General features: G+C 40.8%; 1 protein-coding gene across 8 annotated transcripts in view; it reads right to left on the bottom strand.

Annotated features, from left to right (window-relative positions):
* SMPX (small muscle protein X-linked) overlaps positions 1–21,750 on the bottom strand; it is a 44,507-nt gene that overhangs the window by 4,654 nt on the left and 18,103 nt on the right. Inside the window, exon 5 of one of the 8 annotated variants that reach the window (XM_074858648.1) lies at positions 17,968–19,169. The exons of 6 other annotated variants lie outside the window; for them this stretch is intronic. The gene's annotated coding sequence lies outside the window, so the exon portion shown is untranslated. Of the gene's footprint in view, positions 1–17,967; positions 19,170–20,988; positions 21,201–21,750 lie in introns of those variants that run through there. One more of the 8 variants, XM_074858650.1, reaches the window with a different exon arrangement.

Genomic DNA, 21,750 nt, shown 5'->3' with positions numbered 1-21,750 from the left:
TTGCTTATGGTACATTAATAATCCTCACAGTTATGTTCCCTGGTTATTCTCTCAGCTGCTGCAGCTTATCTACCAGAGCCTCCCTTGACACTCCAATCAACCTTATTATACTTGAAAACACTCTGCCATTTTAAAGAAAACAGAAAAGGATGTACTTGACAGCAAATGCTTAAATGTTGTCCTGATTAAGAAGGGACAGAAGTACATGCTTAGGATCTTTTCTGAATCATGGAAATAGAGGGTTTTTCAGCCCTCAAGACTTTCTCCATTCCCTGTCTGAAAATCTGCAGGGCTGTGATTGCAGTCAGTGTGATGCCAGTGTTAACTTCTGGGACAAAAAAGACTGGTTCCCTGAGTTTTCTAACTAGCAATGGCTATTTTTATGTAAGAAATTATTTATGTGCTATTCAACATAGATGCTACTTCAAAAATAAATCTAAATTAATTAACTGCAAAATCTCACTTTTTTTCTTCTTCAAAAATTACAGTTTTTAATGTTGTGTCTCACTTTTATTTCCTGAAAATATGCCCAAACTGGTTAACAGTAAGCAGGTAAAAGATTTACTCTAAAAAAAGCATCAGTAATTCCAACTGTCAGTATTTTCTGTTCTTATGCAACATGTTAGCTGAAAGAAGACAAAACATGAAATGAATCCAGATTTTAGCTGTATCTCCATATATTCAAAGAAATGACCGCATTCAGTGCTAATATTATATAATTAAAGACCGTGCATTGATCACCTGAGGGCTAAATAAAATTTGTCTTTATTAGAACAGTTTCCAGCCTTATATATTTAACCCTAAGATTTTGTTAAGGCAGCCTGTGTTATAAGAAACAACTTTACTAAGGAGAAAACAGACATATCCTATTAGCACTTCATTGAAAATCAGTGATTATAGCAAGGGCACCAAGGCTCAGTAAATGCCTCCCACTCAACAAGCTTCTGAAGTGAACGACCACATGATGTTTACTCCTCACCAGAACCCATTTATAGATCTCTTACTCACCACTATCACAGTAATACATGCAACATTTAAGAAAAGGCAGCAAGAAGCCATCTATTTGGGAGCAGACAGGGGGGTTATAGTTGGAGATCTGGGTCTTTTCTTTACAAGCTGTGAAGCATGATTTAAATCATGCAAACTCGAAAGGTCATAATCAACTGAAAGCATTCATTACATACTGTGGGCATTGCACGTGGACAACGGGTATGTCTGCTTGGAGAAAGTTTTGTACTGACTGGAAAAAAATTATAAAAAGGGTCAAAAAGTGCTTCTTCAAAAGTGCAAGTAGGAAATTAAGGTAAAGACTTCCTATGGAGTTAGGAGACCCAGGAAAGAGTTTTGTTCCCACAACATTTAAATGACATCTGGCCATTCCTAGCAAATAGCATCCTGGGAATGAAAAGTGTATCAATTTCAGTAAGGTAAGAAGGGGACAGAGTTCATGAACTTTTGTTAGTCTGGAGCAGAATTAGCCTAGAATTACAAACACACTGATCTTCTGAAAGAAAAACAGGAAAAGGGTAAATCCAGGAACATGCCTTCTTTGAATGCTCTAGTGAATTGGGAATGTGAAATAAAGCTGGACTGTCTCCTTTGACTCCCTGATTGTCCTACATGTCTGGTAAAAGCCTTGTCCTTTCTGAGACAGTAACCTGAACTGCCAAGGGATCTGCATCAATTCATCCACTCTCACTTAACTTCAGTGAGCACCACTTGCTAAGAACATCTTCTCCTGTGCAACTACTTTAATATTTATATCCTGTGGGAATCACTATCCACACGGAGGAAGAAGCAGTAGGAAGTCAGATGTGCTCCAGGTTAACATATTAACACCATGATGGGATGTCAGAGAGAGGGTTTAGGTTGCAAAGGGGAGTTTATCCTTTGACTTCCTCCCATTGGTAGCTGGCTGACTAAATGAAAAGTCTACTTTAAATTAACCTACACTTTCTTGCATGCTTTTTGCAAATTATTTCAACACATTTATTGTGTTTCTGTCAGGATAATAATAAAAACTCTTGCATATCTGAGCATCTCTCATATATTTTTTAAAATATATTTTCTCTCAGTTATATTTTTGGGGCATGGTCCTGGGCAGCCTGCTCTTGGTGGCCCTACATGAGCAGGAGGGTTGGACCAGACTGCCCGCAGAGATCCCTTCTAACCTCAACCATTCTGTGATGCTGTGAAATACTGGAAAGATTAAATAATTTCTCCTTTTTTTTTTTTTTTTTTTTTTCACTTTACATACAGTCATTTGAAATACATCGGGAAGCAGCTAAAAATGGAGATTCAGGTTGCGCATACACACAGTTTCAAAACAAAAAAGGTCAGAATTTCTATTCTTTAGATTTGTCTGACAAAGAATGTTAGACAAAAAAGATGTCTTTTACACTGAAATACAAATATAATCTTTTTGATTATGAACTTTGTTTATCTTCACCATGAAGAAATTATTGAAAGCCATATGCTCACTTTCTCATACATATGTTGTTCCTCAAATTAATTTACATCTGTCTTCAGACAGTATGACATGGGGAACTAAGGACAGTGTTGACCCTTTCCACTGTTCGTGATTCAGTAGTGCACACACAGGGGAGCTGCAGTCAAGTACTGTGTAACAGCACGTCTAGTCAACCACAATAGACTTTTTTATTTAAGACAAAAAAACAGTCAAGTGAAAACATTCTTTATGTCATACTGCTGTCAAAATTTCTTGTTACCTACACTGACACAAAGCTTTGTCAGCAAAGGAACTTGCAAAAGAGAGACAATTTAGCCCTTTTGGCTCTGAAGTGACAGCTTTGGAGGTCTTTCAGATCAGTATGTTATAGCAGCAGAATGATCTCCTGCCAAATAAGGAACAAATCTGTGACATTTTTGAAAGGTATAAATTGGATACTTAGCAAATGTAACACAATTAAGAAGAATGACATTGCACTGACCTAGTGACTGCCATAACAGTTTAAGTGGTAAAAAAACAGATTAGGTATCAGTATACGTCTGAAGCTCTTTGGAGGATTTTTGGCTCAATGCAGTAGTATTAAACTTCACATGGTTGATAGGTTGTCCCCTTAGTTATTTGGAGATTGCAACTACTTGGGCACAGCAGCTGATTTATGCAAGTGGTTCCCAGAGAGTCAATAAGCATGAACAAGAGAACACATGAACAAATCGTACATGTGAATACTATTCATGGTGAGGTTTGTGTGTGGGCTCCTGGTTGAAGACAGTTGAAGCAGAACCTTGGCTTCTTTACATTCTATACATCAGATATTTTTTAACTTTCTAAAGCAAATGACTAAGTATTGTGTAAGCACAGAAATCTATCAGTTCCCTGAAGGACCAATATTTCTCATTAGTGGTCATTGGATTAACCACATAACAACAGTAAAATTCCATGATTTGGATGGTTCATCTGGTCTCTAGGACAGTTGTTATGCAAAAGGAAATGTTCCATTACAAATTTTTCAGGCAAGAGACTTGTTCTTCACTTATCCAGCTGCAGGCATCTTCTCATCTTGAGAAGACAACAGTGCAGCTGGCTCACTCAAGGTATAACACCTTTATGTTTTTCTCAAGTTAGATTTTTTTTTTTTCTTCCCTCAGACCTCCTTCCCTGCCGTGGACCAGAGTGCCAAGCAGAGGTGGCAGCTCTCAGAGGGCCTGAGCTGTGTTCTGCAGGGCAGGGTCCAATATTTGGGAACCTGTGGAAGTCTTTCTTCTGTCTATGGACTTCAGGGCCCTGACTTCTATGGAGAGGCTCTGAAACCCCTAGAAATTCTAGGCTGACCCTGGGTTCTTGTATCTCCTAGCTTCCTGCTGTGGATTTGCAGTAAGGGGTCAAGCAGCCCTGCAAACCTTAGGTGGAGCTGTAGCCCTTAGGGGTCCCGGACTCCGTGTCCAGAGTGAGGAGCTTCAGGGAGCCACCACACACCTAGCAAGTCCGCACTTTGTCATCACCTCTCAGGACACTCCCTGAAGAGCTCCCAAGAATAAAGGCTGCTGAAATACTTGGGGAAAATCATACTGAAATATTTCTATTTTTCCTAAATGATTTGTCCTTAGAATTCACAGAATCACAGAATTAGCTCCAGAACTTACTGTGCTGCTTAAATAAGGCCTGTAGTAAAAAGCAAAATTATTTGCACTATGAGCAGATTAATTCATTTCCTATTACACAGAATCACAGAATCACTGAATCATGTAGGTTGGAAAAGACCTTGAAGATCACCTAGTCCAACCATTAACCTAACATTGACAGTTCCCAACTACACCATATCCTAAAGTGCTATATCAACCCTGTTCTTAAACACCTCCAGGGATGGGGACTCCACCACCTCCCTGGGCAGCCCATTCCAATGCCTAACAACCTGTTCTGTAAAGAAATGCTTCCTAATATCTAGTCTAAACCTTCCCTGGCACAACTTGAGGCCATTCCCTCTTCTCCTATCGCTTATTACTTGGCTAAAGAGACTCATCCCCAGTTCTCTGCAACCTCCTTTCAGGTAGCTGTAGAGGGCGATGAGGTCTCCCCTCAGCCTCCTCTTCTCCAGACCAAACAACCCCAGTTCCCTCAGCTGCTCCTCATACGACATGTGCTCCAGACCCTTCACCAGCTTCGTTGCCCTTCTCTGGACAGGAGGGGCCCAAAATTGAACACAGTCATCGAGGTACGGCCTCACCAGTGCCGAGTACAGGGGTAAGATCACTTCCCTGTCCCTGCTGGCCACGCTATTGCTGATACAAGCCAGGATGCCATTGGCCTTCTTGGCCACCTGGGCACACTGCTGGTTCATGTTCATCCGGCTGTGAATCAACACCCCCAGGTCCCTCTCTGACTGGCAGCTCTCCAGCCACTCCTCCCCAAGCCTGTAGCGCTGCTGGGGGTTGTTGTGGCCCAAGTGCAGCACCCGGCATTTGGCCTTATTGAAACTCCTACAGTTGGCCTTAGCCCATCGCTCCAGCCTGTCCAGGTCTCTCTGCAGAGCCTCCCTACCCTCGAGCAGATCAACACTCCCACCCAACTTGGTGTCATCTGCAAACTTACTGAGGGTGCACTCGATCCCCTCGCCTAGATCATCAATAAAGATGTTAAACAAGAGTGGCCCCAAAACCGAGCCCTGGGGGACACCACTCGTGACCGGCCGCCAACTGGATTTAACTCCATTCACCACAACTCTTTGGGCCCGGCCATCCAGCCAGTTTTTTACCCAGCGAAGTGTGTGCCCATCCAAGCCACGAGCAGCCAGTTTCGCCAGGAGAATGCTGTGGGAAACGGTGTGAAAGGCCTTAATTCCTTTGTCTTGAGAAGCAAAACCTCTAATTTTCTTTCTGAATCAGAATCAATCTTTTTCCAAAATTTCTTAAAGAACATGAATCCTAAATTTTTGTTCTCTGAAATATCTGATGTCCATAAAGCCATGATACTTGACATGAGTTATATTGCCTTTCTTTTTTCTTGGTAAGTGGAACCCAGATTAGATGACAGAAATGTTATTATATGTGGTTCCTAACAGTCCAAGAAGCTGCAAATACTAGCAGTTTCAAAAGTGAAAAAAACGCCTTAGATTTCAGCTTTTCCAGTGAAAAAGAAAGAACTTCTTCCCATAACAAATATCTGTACTTCCTGACTAGTACTAAATCAAGAGCTTTAGGATTTGTAATATGTTACAAATGTTACAATCTCTAGAGCATGGAAATGTGTTCTAAACTTTTCTATCTCCTCAGTCTTATCGGTCTTTTTTTTTTTTTTTTTTTTTTCTTTTGTTTGGACATCTCTTGGCTGAGATCAGAAAGCTGCCTAAAATAATATGTGATGGGCTTCTAGTTATCATTTAGATGAAGTAACATCTTAATGACACATTTTTTTAGCTTATGGAATCACTACAGATGCTGGCATAAATATATTATTTATAGGGATAAATATCAACAGTTTCTTAAAGTTGGGAAAGTATATCTTGAAGTTTATCGTATCTGAGCAGTTCATAAAGAGACTGAATTTTTAAGGACTGATTATGCATAACACTTCAAATGGTATTACAAAAAACCCTGTATAAACTCTGATATACTTTCTGTTATTGGTATTGCTACTGCTCCTGTGACTTTTTCTGGAGGTACCCTTAACATTTTCTTGCCACAGTTTACATATCTTAAAGCACAGTGGCTGTAACATAAGTTTACCTCACACTAAATTCAAGTTTTCATTTCAGTTTTCTGCTTTTCATTAACGTTTTCCCTCCAACTTCTCATAACCCAGTGTTGTCCGTATAGAAAGGTTTTACAGACCCATCGTCAATTGCTTTGGGAGTGTATGAGGTCATATGCGATATGTAGTGAGAAGCAAAGATCAAGCAGTATATACGCTGTGATTAAATTTGTTGATGAGGAGCTGCCATGGCTTGCTCTGCCTCTGTTAACGAGAACTATGTTGCAGTACTTACTCCCTTTTAAATTACTGTCTGCTGAAGGGAAAAAAAAATTTTCCTCTGTAGCAGTTTACTAAGCCCTGCTAAATTCATGCAGGTGTGTGCCTGTAATTATTATTCTTTGCAATTATTAAACAATATAGGGGAAAAATTGTTCTCTGAGTTTATGTTAAGCTGTTCTCATTCACCTATACCACCTCTGCTTTAAAAAGCATTTGATTCCCAGTGTAGGCATCACTCAAGGGCTTGGTTCTCTTTTTAAGGTATCATCCTGATCATATTAGCAAGTACACCCAAATAGTCTGTTAATGACGCCAGATGACTTAAAGAGCTTAAGCAGTAAAAAATTTATGGCACTGAGATTAGAAAGGGATTTCCAGGACAGTTTATTTTTATTTCATTTTCATTCCGCATAATAGCAACCCAGATTCTCAAGACAAAGGATGAGACAGTGAAACTTCAGGAATTATTGTCATAGCAAATTCATAAGTAAGGAAGCCAAGACCTAAGATCTAATCCTGCAAAGTGCTTATTACCTCCTTCAAGGTGCTACAAAACCTATTGATTTCTCCAATGATAACCAAAACCACTTATCAGTTTGCAGGCACGGCAAAAAATAGCCAGTAGAAATGCACCTGCATGATGGTACATTGTGAAAATGAAAAGATGTTGCTAGGTCCCCTTCTGAAAAAAAAAGCTCAGACTGGTAATTGTGATGTCTACAGGACAAAGATATGTACAGAAGGGGCCAGGCTAAGAACTGCTAGAAATAAAATAATGATTTATAAGATATGCAGTACAGAAAAAAGCAGCAATAAAAATCAACTACTAAAAGAAAAAGTCAAAAAAATTGTGACATTTGAAACAGCAGGACATCTTTGTTGCACTGAAAATGATGAAGGCTCTGTCTGGAGGCACTCATTGATGCAATATGAAATGCACCTGCTGAGAGTTAATTGCATGATTGGAGTTTCTTAACCAAGATGTGTCTCTGAAAGCCAAGTTTCCAGCTAGGAGAAAATGTATATGGTGGTGAGCGCTCGAGCTGTAGAGACTCCCTACAGTCAGTGCTTGGTAGCCCACCACAGAGATAACTGGGGGGGAAATGTCTCACAGGTGTCTGTGGCTAAAGTACAAGAGGCAAGAATACAATGACTGGTATAGCACTGTGTAACATGGATTAAACATGGTCCAATTATTATAAAGCTAAAAACCAGAATTCATGGATTGCTTTAAAAGTGACTTACGTGTCTGGGGGCCACAGCCTTCAGGTTGGATCATGAGCTAACACACTGCAAGCACTACGGCTGCAGAAAGCCAAACCCTCTCATGTCCCACACAGGGCAGCACAAGCAGGGGGACCAAAGGCATTTTGCACTTCCCAAAACCTTGCAGCCGGCTCTCATGGCACTCCCATTCCCTCAGGTGGAAGCTTCATCCCACCAGCCTTGCCTTGGCCCGGCACTCAGCTCAGAGCAACCTACAGACTGCTGTGTGATTCAACCAGCACCGGGAACCGTGCCCAGCAGTGAAGGAGGATGTTTGGTGTGGTGTCTTGCAGCCTTGTAAATCCACAGTCTGTAGCTTGGACTATAATATTTTGTAACAATCTTAATGGCCTGTCTCTGCACCAGACCCATAGTGTCAAGGGTTTGAAGCTGCTGAACAACAGGTGTTGGAAGTACTTAGAAATGTTATTTACTATTCCAGATGGACAGGAAGCTGGAAATCTGACAGAACAAAGCTTCTCACAAAAAGGGCCTGAATCAGTTTTCAAATTTTGATTCTTTCCCAGGAAATTGAAAATCCCCAGGTGTTCTGTGATTCTCTGTGAAAATTCAAGCCACCCAGTTTTGCTTTTCTAGAAAAATAGTTGATTTGGGGAGGCTGAAATTTGAAGAAAGGTGACTTTGTTTTCACTGACATTTTTATGGTAGGGTAAAGACACTTCAGGTCGAATCCTTTCAGCAGTCTTATTGTAGTCCCTCAAACACTGCAATAAAAGCCTTTGTAGGAGTGGGCTATCACCCTCAAAATCATACTGTTTCATGCCATATGAACTCTAAAATGCATAACTGTGCTACATAATTAAATGATGAACAATAATTTTCAAGTAAGTTGTTTTACTACACAGAAGAGATTCTAGAGAAAGGCACTTGCCTCGGACTTCTTTTATGCTGGCACTTCATTTGGTGCTACTCTCCAATCAAATATTAAAGCTTTACTCTAAATTATGTACAAAACTTTCTCACAAATCTGAACGCAACATATCACACAAAATGCTGCTGCTGGAAACATTCTCTGATTTCACACTTGAACGCTCATGTCTTTTGTTATTGTCATACTGGCTGCCACTTAATACTCCTGATAAACCGTCATTTTCTCCAGAGTCACCCGGCCAGTGGTAAGCAACTCTGCTTAGTATCTTCATGGTTTTCACATACTGAGGAGGGTTAAAAATATTATTTGTATTTTTTAAACAAAAAATTCTAAACAAGAGATTCTGAATTTTTATTTTGCAGGAGATGGTAGAGTTGCAGGGGCAAAGGCTGCGCAAAGTGAAATATCTGGCAGGCTGCTGATTCCTGTGGAGTCCACAAGTGCGTGCCCTCACTAATGGCATCTCTAAAGTGCCACTGGTCTTTGTTGCCTACTGACATCTGTGGAATCGATGGCTTTTTCCTTTTCAAAAAACGCTGAGGAACTGAATGATAAAAAGCACATACTGAAATTATATTAAGTTGATAAATGACTCACAGAAGTATCAGTTAATCAGCTAAGACTGAATATGTAGACTAATAGTGCCTATTCATATCCAAAAGTTAAGACATAGGTACCAAATTTTCTTTCCCCTATACTTAAAGTGAGGTAAGTTGCTTCAGAGAAATACTGGTACGTACAAGAGATGAGTCAGAATTGCTGTGTTAGTTTTGTAATCACACATAATATTGCAGATATGAGATGGTAAGGGAAAGTTGTTATAAATCATAGTTTTCAGGTAACACAATATAAGGCAGGCTGTACAGTATGTTAATTCATCTGCACTGACGCACACATAAACACTCCCCCTTATCTTCCATACGGCCTGATTTTTCAGTTCCTACCAGATTTTAACATTGTCTGAACATTTTTATGTCATTATTCTTCAGAATTCCCATATCCTCCAGGATGCTAGCTTTGCCATTCATTTTTCATTTCAAATACTCTCCATCTCATGCAACTTTAATGTTTGAGGGGAAAGGTCTAAGCATTAGGTGTTAACTCGTTAGACTTTCAAAAGCCGTGTGTTCAAACCTTGGCAAGACAGACTTTGTCTTTCATTTGTCCCTGAAAAAAATGTGCATTTCATGCTGGTTTTAGAAAGGACCATGTCAAAAAAATGTTTTATAAAACAAAGTCCAATCATGTGTGTCCTGAAGGTAATTGAATTTTGGTGTCGTTTGTACATTCATAATTTGGGATTAAAGCTATATATATGTATCTCATGACTGTTTATGAATTTCAAATTCCAGGCCAATGAAATTAGAAGCAAACAACATCTTAGCGTACTGCAAACACAACCTTTCTTCCTTCAGTGAAGCAAAAGGGGAAAATGACAAGAGAATTATTAGGTTGGATAATTATGGGAGAAAAAGACAAGTTTGCTTGATTTGTTGTTTGAGAGTTGGCATGGGCTGAGGCTCCTGAAGTTTATTTAAAATGCAATGAGCTTTTGTACCTTAGCATATGCCAAGAGTCAAACTCGTCCAACATTTTCTGATGGAATATTTCTCCACTGGGAAAGGTTTGTGCTTTGAAAGTATAACTTTTTATGGAAACATCTTGCTTTCAGCAATTCTCCTGATACAACATGGAACATTGAGCATGACTGATCTGGGCAGTTTCTTATCAGCCCCTGTGCTGGCTCCCAGGCAGCCTGCCAACAGGCTGGTGCAGCTCCTTGACAGGGGCTTCCAAAGGCCAACAATTTCACATCTGCCAGACTTGGAAACCCTAATTCCTGCTTCAACACTCCTAATGTCCAGAAGCTGCTGGAGACAGTTTCTCAAATCAGTGGAGAAATACTCTGTTTTTTAAAATCTAAATAGTATAGGTTAACCCCAGCTATTCCTGCACTATTGTGGTCCAGCTGAGGACATGGCCCAGATCTGTGGTATAATATAAGATTGACATGTCCAAACCAGTTCCACAGCCTCTGCCTTGTCTCAGTCTCCTGCTGTATTGATCTCCATCTTTATTCAGGTGTGTGATGCCAAACATTTTAATGCTGCCCTTTAGGATTCATTTTGAAAACTCTAATCCCTAAAAATTATACTGTATGTCTTTTCTCACCCAGATTTGAAGATGACACCATAAGAAGTATATAAAAAAAAATCCAAACACATTTTCTATTAATTTCATTTCCTTCTTGGTGATTTGACCACAAGGATGCACTTTTTTACATTTTTGTCTGCCTGTGCAAGGGTGTCTGTAAACATCCTGCAATGAACATGACAGAAGCCAAGCCCCATGCAGATGCTAAGCAATACTCACACATGTAATAATAATAAAAAAACCCTGTCCAGTCCAAAGTAATTTCTAGTACACAATAAGACACAATTCATGACACAACAACTTTGAGACAAAGGGAGGAATAAGGAAATGGCAACATGGTTATATTTGGTATAATAATTAGCAGACTTACAATAGGAGCTGCTTGGCTGCTGACACACAGCAATGACTATTATTTTCACACAATAAGCTTCCTGAGCCATCTCAGGACAGTATTTTGAAAGCATTTAGCTGGTTAAACATACAAAACCCCTAGGAGTTAGGCACTTGACAACTGTTTTTGGAAGCCCATGAGGTACCTATCTGCATCTTTACAGAGCTTGAAGTATTTTAGAAGCCTGCCCTCTAGTTTCCCTTAAGAGTTACTGTCACGATGCAGTGTTAACATGTATGTTTTGACTGTGATTTATCTCACTGTAACAATTATTTCCTCTTCTTTTCCACCAAAAAAAACCCAAACCCAAACCCCGCCAAACCCTACCATCAACCCACAATGTAAAGAAACTAGATTCAGTGTTAACCCTTTGGGCAACGTTCTGTACTAGAGTCACGATATAAGTAGAATTGGCAAAAGCACAATTTCATTTGAAAACTAATGCTTTGGAGAAAAAAATAGCCTTTATTAATGACAAACCCAGTGAGAAAAAGAAGAGAAATGACTGTCAGAAAAGAGTTTTTTGCATTTTAACACTTCATATGGCTGAAGGAGCTGCAGGACACATTGTTCTGTTATGTTTCTGTTGAGAAGAGGGTGGGGGAAGTAAAAAAGCCCATTTCTGCGGCAGCCAGGGAGACCCACAAGGGCAGCAGCACAGAGTACCTGCTTCTGCTATTACAGTGAAAGGGAAAAAAACCAGCTGTTTAACTTAACCAAATCCTTTCTGTACAGTGGGAGAGGATGCCCTGATGCCTTAGTCAGTAAAGACAAAATGTTCCTTGGCACTTAAAAACCCAAGAAATCCTTGCCCGGCCCAGTGCCTTCTTCTTCCTCCTGCCCTGTCGCCCCCCCAGAGCCAGCGCCGACCCCTGACCCACAGCCCTCCGCCACCCCCCACCACCACCCCCAGCAACTGGGGGAAGGGGGGACCATTCTGCAAACGCCCCTCTGGTGCCACGCTCACTGCTTCAAAACTAAACTGAAATAAATGTACAAAGAGAAACATCCCGCCTGGCACCAGAACCTGCGCAGAGCCCAACATGAGCAAGAGCCTCGATGGGGTCTTGGGTTTGTTTGAGCGGCTCAGCAGAGGGATGTGGCTCTGCCATAGTTTCAGCTCTGTCAGAGTTTTTCAGGGATTTCACTGGCACTCAGGCAGTTGGAAGCTCTGTGAGGCAAACGGCGCTGCCCTGTGCTGCTCTTCAACAAAAAGGGAAGATATGTCCAGAGATGCCAGTCAACTGAGGTGATGTTTAGCAGTCCCCGCTGGGGTGCAAAGGCAGGGGAGGTTATGTCTCCTCAACTGCAAGGCTGGCGTGGAGCCGTGTGGCTTGCCACTTTAATATAGCTGTATTGCAGAAACAAGGGTGGGGAGTGTGGGGGTCATGGGGTTGGGGCAAGCCAAGTGCTGCCGACCCTGGAGCAATACCCATCCCTAAGCTCTCTCGGACTGATATCTTTGCTTCTAATGCATTAACAGCAAGCTCTCTGGTCTTGAAGACACTGAGAAGGGGCTCATCTCCAAGCAAGAAGACAGAAATCTCAGCTGTCTCTATTTGGGCAGTGATATCCAATTTATTCATCACTAATTCTGCTTCTTCTGCCACCTTACTCAGGCTGTACTGCAAATAGCCCACATTTGACTCTGTGCTAGTTACATTTTCTAAAAATGCCACTTTCTCCTGGTCATATGGCTTCTTCTCAACAGAATTCATAAAGTATGAGTGAATGTTGTTCCATATAAATACAGGGCACATCTGATATGCCTACAGATAATATCATAGCATGATTGATTTGATTAATCACAGTTCTATTCATCCACCTGTTTTCTTTCAATGTAACTCTGGCATGTGCAATAAGAAGAGAGGGCCTGAGACAATGGTCACATCCCTGCAAATATAGTTACAGAAGAGATGGAAGTTGGCTATGGTTTTATTTTCAAACTGAGAGGTCTCTGTGTACTTTGCAAATACTTTTTCTGATTGCTTAGCACTTCATATGAAGCAAAATACATTGAAAAAATACAGCAAATGGGAGGAAAAGGAAGTATGGTAAGAAAGTGATTGCTAACTGTCAAAACCCAGCATAGTCTTTCCCTAACCCACATTCTTTGCAGCCTCTTCTGAATATTTAACACTCTTGTCCTGGATTTCGTGGCCTCCTTGCCATGGAAAAGCGAGAGGTCTTAATCAGCTCAGGAAATTTGACAGCTGTCTTGTGCATAACCCAGAGGATCTCTTCAGAGATGGATAAGCATGAAGGCAAGACATCATACTCAGGCTACTAACTTAACTTGACATGTAACTGACTGTATTAGAAAACTGTGTATTCTGACATCTGGTCCATGCAGGATATGCTTAATTTCTCACATTATCTTGGTTTTTCAAAGCCACTGCATGTAGCATGGTAACTGTCTCCTCTTTGGAAAGCTTATTGTCAAGTTGTTTAATATTTGGTACATACAGCTACAGTACACATGAAGTTCTTTCACATCACTAACTGGTATATATATGTTGTGTTTGCAGGGGTTTGTCATTCATTAAAGCTTCAAATGTAAGCCCATTTTTTCTCGTGGAATAGATTTCTTCAAAACATAAATGAAGGTGTTACAGCATGTTGTCTGTACAAGGCTGTACTGTTAAAACTTGATTTTGCAATCTGTGACCGGTGAGCATTTAGAAATTAGGTATTAGGATTGAGTGGAAGATATATGGGAGAACTAAACTTTCCCATGACACCCTGTTTCATAACACAAAATTGTTTTTTGACTAAACAATCTGAAAAGAAAAAAAAAATGTTTTCCACTGAGAAACAGAAGGAAAAGGTGAGAGGAACCACCTGCTGTTAAAAAAACATGCATCCAAGACCAATTCAAGACCAACTACTTTTTGTTTTGAATTTGCACCAACAAGGTCTACAATTTCTCAAAAAGATCTCTTGCTCAGCTCTGCTGAAAGGCTCTTCTCAGAATGTACACACAGCAGTTCCTGCTGGAGCACTTGCACAGCTCTCAGTACGAGTCCTGGTTCTAACTGCAGAAGGACACAGAGGCCCATTCACTCTTAACAATCAACAATATGCAATTTGCATATTCAGATTCAGAGTGGGATTTTGAGAAGCACTTAAGCAATTTAGGAGCATAGTTCCCACTGAGTGGCAATAGGATTGTGCTCCTTAGTAGTGAGGGACAGAATCCTTAGATGCCTAAGGTGCACATGGGATGTAGGCGCTTAACTCCAAACCTTTGATGCTCAAAACCATGGTCCAACTACACCGTAACCTCACACTGTGCTCATGCCCGTCTACAAATACCTGAGTTTTGATAAACCTGCTCAGCTGAGTACCAGGGAGACATGTAACCCTGAGCAGCACACAGAAGCCTAGTAAGTTTCCACAGAGACCTTCCTCCTCAGCCACCTACATAATTGCTTCAGCCTTCATACAAAAACACAGCAGCAGCTACCCTGGTTTCTTTTAAAACACAGCTTGAGGAAATTGTTGCTACACAAATTAGCCTTTGGACAAGGTACACAGCAATCCACAGGCTAAGGCACATGGAAGCAGGTTTCTCTACTGCAAGCTGAGCTCCACATTGCTAAGCTGCTGTCAGGCTCACTTGTCTACAGATTAATTTTAATTCATTTCTGCACGGCAGCCTAGCTTTACCTCAAAGTCTAGAAAGGGTGCCCCCTGCCAAGATAGTCTGCAGTCTCCAGGGAGGCAAAAATGTGGGTTTTAATCCTTCTGAGGAGAAAAAAGAATTGACCTGCTTTATTCATGCATCCTGGCTGGGTATGTGTGATAATCACCGAGCCAAGGCAGAAGGGAGGGGCCACTAGCAGGTTCCTTCTCTTGCATGTTTTCAAATTGCTTTTCTTGTTTTTAAAAGAAATACTCAGGTGCAAATCTTGAGGAGATGGTTCACACTGTAAATCCAGTGTGGGGGGAAATGGCTCCTGGCTCTATTCAGGACATTGCTGAAGCCCCAGAGAAGACAACCTGATTGTTTTCAATTTTTTCTATTAGCTGTATCTAAACAGCTCTCCACACAAGCTTCACGATGCTGCTTGCAGAAGTGGTTCAAGGTTTCTTAACAGCGTATGCAGCACCATCTTCTTGAGATGGCAGAAGAGCAGGTTTCTGCAGGGCAGAACATTTCTGGATGGACCTGTGAGGTCAGAGACACTGGGGACTATGGGTGAGACAGGAGTCTCTCTGTAACCTTTGTATGTCTCCTTACAGCCAGTTTCCTCTTGAGGGGAGACCAGAACTTGTCCCTGAGCAATGCTAGTGCGCCCGGGAAGGGGAAGACAATGCTGGCCTTCATCCAGCCCTTGGGACATAGCAATCAAGGCAGAAGGTGGTGCCATAGGCTCTGGGCCATGTATTCTCCACCCCTGTCTGCCTACGCCCAGGCTTCAGCTGCCCTCTTTAATGGTGGAGCCACCAGCCAGTAGGTGTTTAACAGAAGGTAGAGTCCAGGCAGTTGTATCCACTGGTAGATGATGCAAGAGGATCATCTCCACGGTAAAGAGAGACTTTGGGAGACACAGAGCTTGTAGTGCCTCTCTGAGGCAAATGAGTACACAGCAGTGCAATGCATTGTTCTGTCATCTTCCACTGCTACCAGGAACAGCTGTCTGCATCATTCTGCCCAAAATGCATCTGATCCCTGTGCTGTTAATAAAATCCCAAACACTGGCGAGGTACGTGAAGGAGTGCTCTATTGGCTCAAGGCACTCTTAATGCCATTGTGCATGATTTTCATACTGTGGGCTTGCCTTGATGGAAATTGTTAGATGCCAAAACTGTCACTGCAGATGGCGCCCCAAGGGCTTGACTGTGCTGAAGGATGGTCAATCTTCAGCTCAAAAATCAGGCCTTTAGCCTCAGGTCAGCACAAGCTGCTCTGGGAGACAGTCTCCAGTCACCTCTATGGTGCCTATTAAAGTAAGGCATTGAAGAAGTTGGAGCTAATTGCTCTGTCTCTCATTCTGCCTTAGGGAAACAGATTTCTTTAATTTCAAAGAAACTGCAAATAACTTCACACTTGGACATGTGACCAAGTTGCCCCATGAGCCAGCAAGCTACTGCTTGTCAGCTGAGCTGTGGTATTTGGCCAGGTTCAATCTCTTATTCTCTACACATGTGAAGCAGAACATGAACACCTTCACTGAGGTTTCTACTGGTTTGTCAAAGACTTTGAAGCATGCAGATGCTCAACAGTGACTCAGGTGTTGTCTATTAATGTGTTAAACTGTAGTAACTTGATAGACAACACTTAGCTGCTCCTTAAATAAGCAGAACTGGTTTGCCCCAAAAGTAATTGTTCAAACATATAATAGCAAATCTATTCCATGCCAGACTTAAGAATAAAAATAAGAAAAGCATATAAAGAGTGGAAAGGACTGCAATACTACACCATCACGTAATTTGGTACTTTTTGAATGAAGGGCTTATACTAAAAAAAAGGGTACATGTGAGATACATCCATCTGAATTCACTTTGCTTTCAGCAAAATGGACTGAAAAACTGAAAATATGCCTCTTGTCTTCACAAAGAGAGCTCTTCTTGTCTTGAGAACTAAAAGGGAGAAAGATTACTTTTTTTCCCCAAAATAAATGCTTCCATTCAAACCCTGAAGAGACATATAAGTTCAACTATTTTCAGGCAAAACCACAAAACCAAGGAAATTGAGAAATTCAAAAGTAAAAGGTCTGAGATCCTTAATTAATTACAACAGAGGACAAACTCTGTCCTGGTCTTTGATGATGTCTGGGAGGGATACTGCGCTCAAGAACAGCATGATTTGCAAAACACAGAAACAACTGGAAGCTTGGTTTTTCTTGTATTCTGCCTATTTCAGCTCAAATATTTGGTTTCAAGTCTTTGGATTTGTATTCTCTTCCATTTCAGTACACACTTTGTGTTGGTTTCATCTTATATATAAAGCCAGCACCTTTCAAAGTCTTGAAATAACACCATCTAGTTCTTGTCATCATCCTTCCCTCAGAACAGGAGCAGTTTGGCTTTGGGGGAAGTGTTTTGTTCTTCGATGTTTCTTCAGTAAAAGCAATTTTGCCAGTCCTGCTCTCTCCTTGTGCGCACGAGTATTGCTGCTACCACCACTGTTAAAATGCACTAACACGGCAGCGGATGTGGGCTGGTTAGCCTGTTTCTCCCGTGGCTCATTTGCTAGGAAGCAGGGCAAGCACAGCCATTGCCCTCTTCTTCCCTAAGTGCATTCATGGCCGCAGCTATTGTTTGCTCTGAGATTACGTTTCTGTACCGTGAAAGGCTCTGTAAGGCCATGCAGGAGTAACAGCAATTTTAAGACAAGGTTCGCTCCAAGGCAACAAACAGGAACAAAGACCCAGGAGAGATAAAAGCTAAAGGACTCGATTTATTTTTTATCAGTTGAATAACTGAATTATTAAATTAAAAGCAATATTAAGGCAACTTTACCAAAGTGGGGGATTAAGTTCTGAAGACCAAGTCTGAAGGGTTTATTCTGCTTTTATTGAATCTGTCTGTACATGGAGCTCAGCCATTTGCAGTCAGAAACAAATACAGTCATACTAATATAACCACTAAATGGAGGAAGAGAAAACCAGACTTTATACTTGTTCCCAAGTAAAGGTTAGTTCATCTGAGTTTCCTTTCAACTAGCTACAGCCTGCAGCAAATCAAATGTGAAAAATAAAGTATGACCAACACTGAGAGCAAAACCAGTACATATTCCCATAGGAAAATGCTCATTTATGCTGTGTACTTTGCTCTCTCAGTGTCACCAAAACGGGATAAAAGAACTTGTCAACGCCAATGTGATGTAGATAAGCAGATACTCCTTTATTAACAGCCGGGCGCATAGGGGAGTCGTCTCACCAACAACACACACCTAACTCGTGTAGCATGTTGATTATATAGAATACAGTAATACATATTAATCAAGTTCTCATACATAAACATGATAATTCCCATAACTCATTTTCTTATTCCCACCTCTTTCCGGTCATGTGCACTTGAGTCCTAAAATGAGTCAGGGGCCTGGTTTTGCGACCACCATGGACTACTGAGCTAAAAGAAAGACCCTCCAATGCATGCCCTTGACTCAAGGACTTTGGCTCACATTGTGATTTTAACATGCTTCAAGGCCCTTTCACAATGTAACTTTTAGAACACCTGGTCTACAGGGCAATAAACAGTCCTTACCAAACAGTCTAACAATGGTACCTCGTCATGAGTCTTATTCTTTGAATAGAAATCTGGTTAATGATTATTACCAGCCTACGTGGCCTTAGCCTGGGACTTTACAAAGGACTTCGTAGCAGCATAATTGGTTGTACGGTTACTCTAAACTAAATACAGTATTTCCATGACTAGTTAAAACATTACACCACTATCTTTTTATAAAACTAATACTCCTGTAAAATTCCATTTAATTGATTAAGCCTAACCATTCCTTATCCAAATCACCAAAAATCATTAAAATCAGCTCAAATTAATAACAAATCAGTAACACTCAGTAACATCAGTGCATGGAAATACAATGTATTTGAGACTGCTGTTGCAAGTCAAAGGGGAATTAGGAGGTTAAAACAGCAGCAGACAGGGACAGCAAAACCCAATAACATCTGCAGCATATTTCCTCAGTAGTGTTGTTGACTGGGCAATAGCTGTTGGGATCACTGTAATGGTGAGCTCTCCTTATATATGGTGTTCTACCTATATACAGTGAGCTCTACCATTATATGATGTTATTTATTCCTACAAGGAATTTGCAACCAAATGTGGAATAGAGGTAGCCTTGGCACTAAAAAGAACTACACTTTTCAAAACAAGGCACACGAGAAGTAATTTGATGGCTGAAGTAGGTGTAATCCTGTAAGTACAGAGCAGGGCCCGTGACACTTGTAGATGGCCTGCTCCCAGACAGGGGTCACAAGGGTCATGCAAGGTTGAGCCATCTCTGCAAGAGATGACGAAGTACAGTGATGCAGTAATTTATGTGGTTCTTGAGCACAAGGCTGTGAAAACATAATTAGGTAATCTTCTATCAAATGAAATGAATAAAAACTATAAAACAAAATGATGAGGAGCTAAATTTAGAAGAAAATTCATTTGATTATCACATCAGACCTGTGATATTTCAGATTGTACTGTCAGCTTAATTGGCTACAATTTATGTAGATTTGATAAAATTATCATCTGAGCTGTTAATAACATAGGAAGTTGCACTTCATGTATTCAAAAGCATTTAGCCTTTTTACTCTGATGTAGGCACTTGAAAACCTTTGTGCGGAATACATTTTGAACCATGAAAGGTTAGAAACACTGGAATTGCTTATTATTTTGGGTTTCTGATGATGCCTGTCATTACATTGTCTGAGTGCTCCAGGCATACCTAACACTGGCAGGACAGTTGCCAGGTACAGAGAAACAGCATTGCTCTCATCTCACTCATAACTCTTTAACCGTGGACAGTATGATCTCTTTTCCACTCTTCAAACAGTTTCTAATGCCCATGGTTACAATTGGTTCTGCATGGATTTATATGTGTGTGCCTCAGGGTTAGCGTCATTTAAGTCACAGGACCTTCTCTAAATAAAACGATCTGTTCGCACAGCAAATAGCTGAAGTTTTAGGGATTCCTGATATCCTGTTCTGAGATTTCCATGAGAAATACATTCTAGTGGTACTTATTGTCCAGTGCTGGAGTTCATTCATACTACCTCTTAATTCATATAGCAGACATAAGCAAGAAAACTCCTGCTGACTATATTCCCTCTTCACACTTCACTGATCGCTCCACACCTGGTATCTTCAGGAGGCTTCATGCCTTTCTGAGCTTCATTTGAGGGATGTCACCCCAGAAATTGCATCTAACTCAGGGAATTGACTGAAAAGTTTAGTTCTTACAAAAATCTTTTATGAACAGCACTGATGGAAACGTAGAGGTTTCTATATGAAAGAGTCTAACAATAAAAGTTCAGGAACAAGTAATCAACAGAGTGATCACAGAAAAGCAGTTATTAAATGGCAGTGACTCACTCTTTTTTTTTTAAAAAAAGGAGAATTTTCATCTTTCAAACAAAATGCTTGGAACTTTCTCCCAGAAACTGACAGTTCTCACTCCAGAATGGAGCAGAGATTTGTGGGACCACATTGCTAGCGTGGGAAGTATTTTGTTACTTTAAGGGCATTAACATTTCAAAGCGAGAGGCTCAGTGAAGAAATTTCTTGTCTGTGTAGTGGCCTGTTCATCTCTACATGTCTGCAAACTCTTTTGAGTATGGTGAAGGTAGAAGAGTAAATAAGACGCTCATGTTCTAAAAATTAGTAGAGCTCTTTATTACTTTGTGCTTGTCTCTTCCAGTAATAAAAATGCTCTGCTTGAAGACATGGTTTGGAAATAAAAGACTTTTTTTTTCATATTTTATGCTTTGAAAAAATACAAGTATTCATTCTTGTAGTTTGCTTTGAAACAAAACTTTTTCTGATTTTTCAGTGTTTGTTTTGAAGTTATTAGTCAGTTTTCAAAACCACAAACCACATTCTTTTCCTAACTAGTTTATGTAGAAGCATTTGTTGTTCATAAGAACATGCCCTGTTCTTGACTTGGTAAAATCAACCTCCTAACACATACCTTCAAGCTTTCTTAGGCATCTAGAAAGCAGAGTCTCTCCAGTCTGCTTTCCTCCTCACTTCCACTGTTCAACAAGAGAATGAGAAGGAAACCTCTCCTCAACTTGCAAAGGCCTAAGGAATGACATGCTAGGGGCTTACCACAGCATTGCGTAGGTGGTAGAGAAGAGACTCTGAGTTCATGACAGCTGCAAGGCCATGTTAGAGACAATGAATTAAATTTTTACTTCCGAACACAGATACTCTTGGAAACAAGACATGAATAAATTTTTTTTCTCGAGGAGATAACATGATTCCAAAGGTTCCTCTGATATTAAATTATGTCCTGGAGATTCCAGTTTTCTCTTTGAAAAGAAATTTCTAGCTCTTCTGTTTTAAAGTCTGAAAGCATGACATAAGTAGACTTAAAAAACCTGGAAAGCAAACCAAAAGAAGCTTAAACATGCTGTTAAAAATCCCCAAACCCTCAACTACCTAGTTTCTTGGGACAATTTGACAAACAGAAGTGACCTGGTAAAACTGGTGCCTGCCATGAAATCCCCAAGTGCTGTGAATCTGGGAGTTCTGAACCAAAGACGGCTGGATGGTAGGAAACTAAGGATAGAAAACCACAAGAATTACATTGAAATTAACACAGGCCAAACAGCGAGTGGGTCCGAGGATGGCTTGTCACTGGGAACCATTGAAAAAGGCCTGGTTCTGTCCTCTTTGCACCCTCCTTTCAAGTACTTGTATACATTGATGAGATCCACCCAAGCCTCCTCTGACTTTGGCACAAGGGTCCTGCAGAAATTCTTGCAGCACATCCTCCTTCTTCACCCCATTGTTCCCACTCCAGCTAAGTAGATCTGAGCTTCTGACCTACCTTGGCATCCTCTGGATGCAGGATTCCCTTCTCTCACACAAGGGCTGGCTACTTGGGCTTAGTCAAATGAACACATCTTCTTAAAAGTGTGGGGCTGT

Source organism: Strix uralensis, chromosome 2, assembly GCF_047716275.1.
Source record: "Strix uralensis isolate ZFMK-TIS-50842 chromosome 2, bStrUra1, whole genome shotgun sequence".
Taxonomy (NCBI): Eukaryota; Metazoa; Chordata; class Aves; order Strigiformes; family Strigidae; genus Strix; species Strix uralensis.
This window is presented reverse-complemented; position numbering and strand designations above follow the sequence as displayed.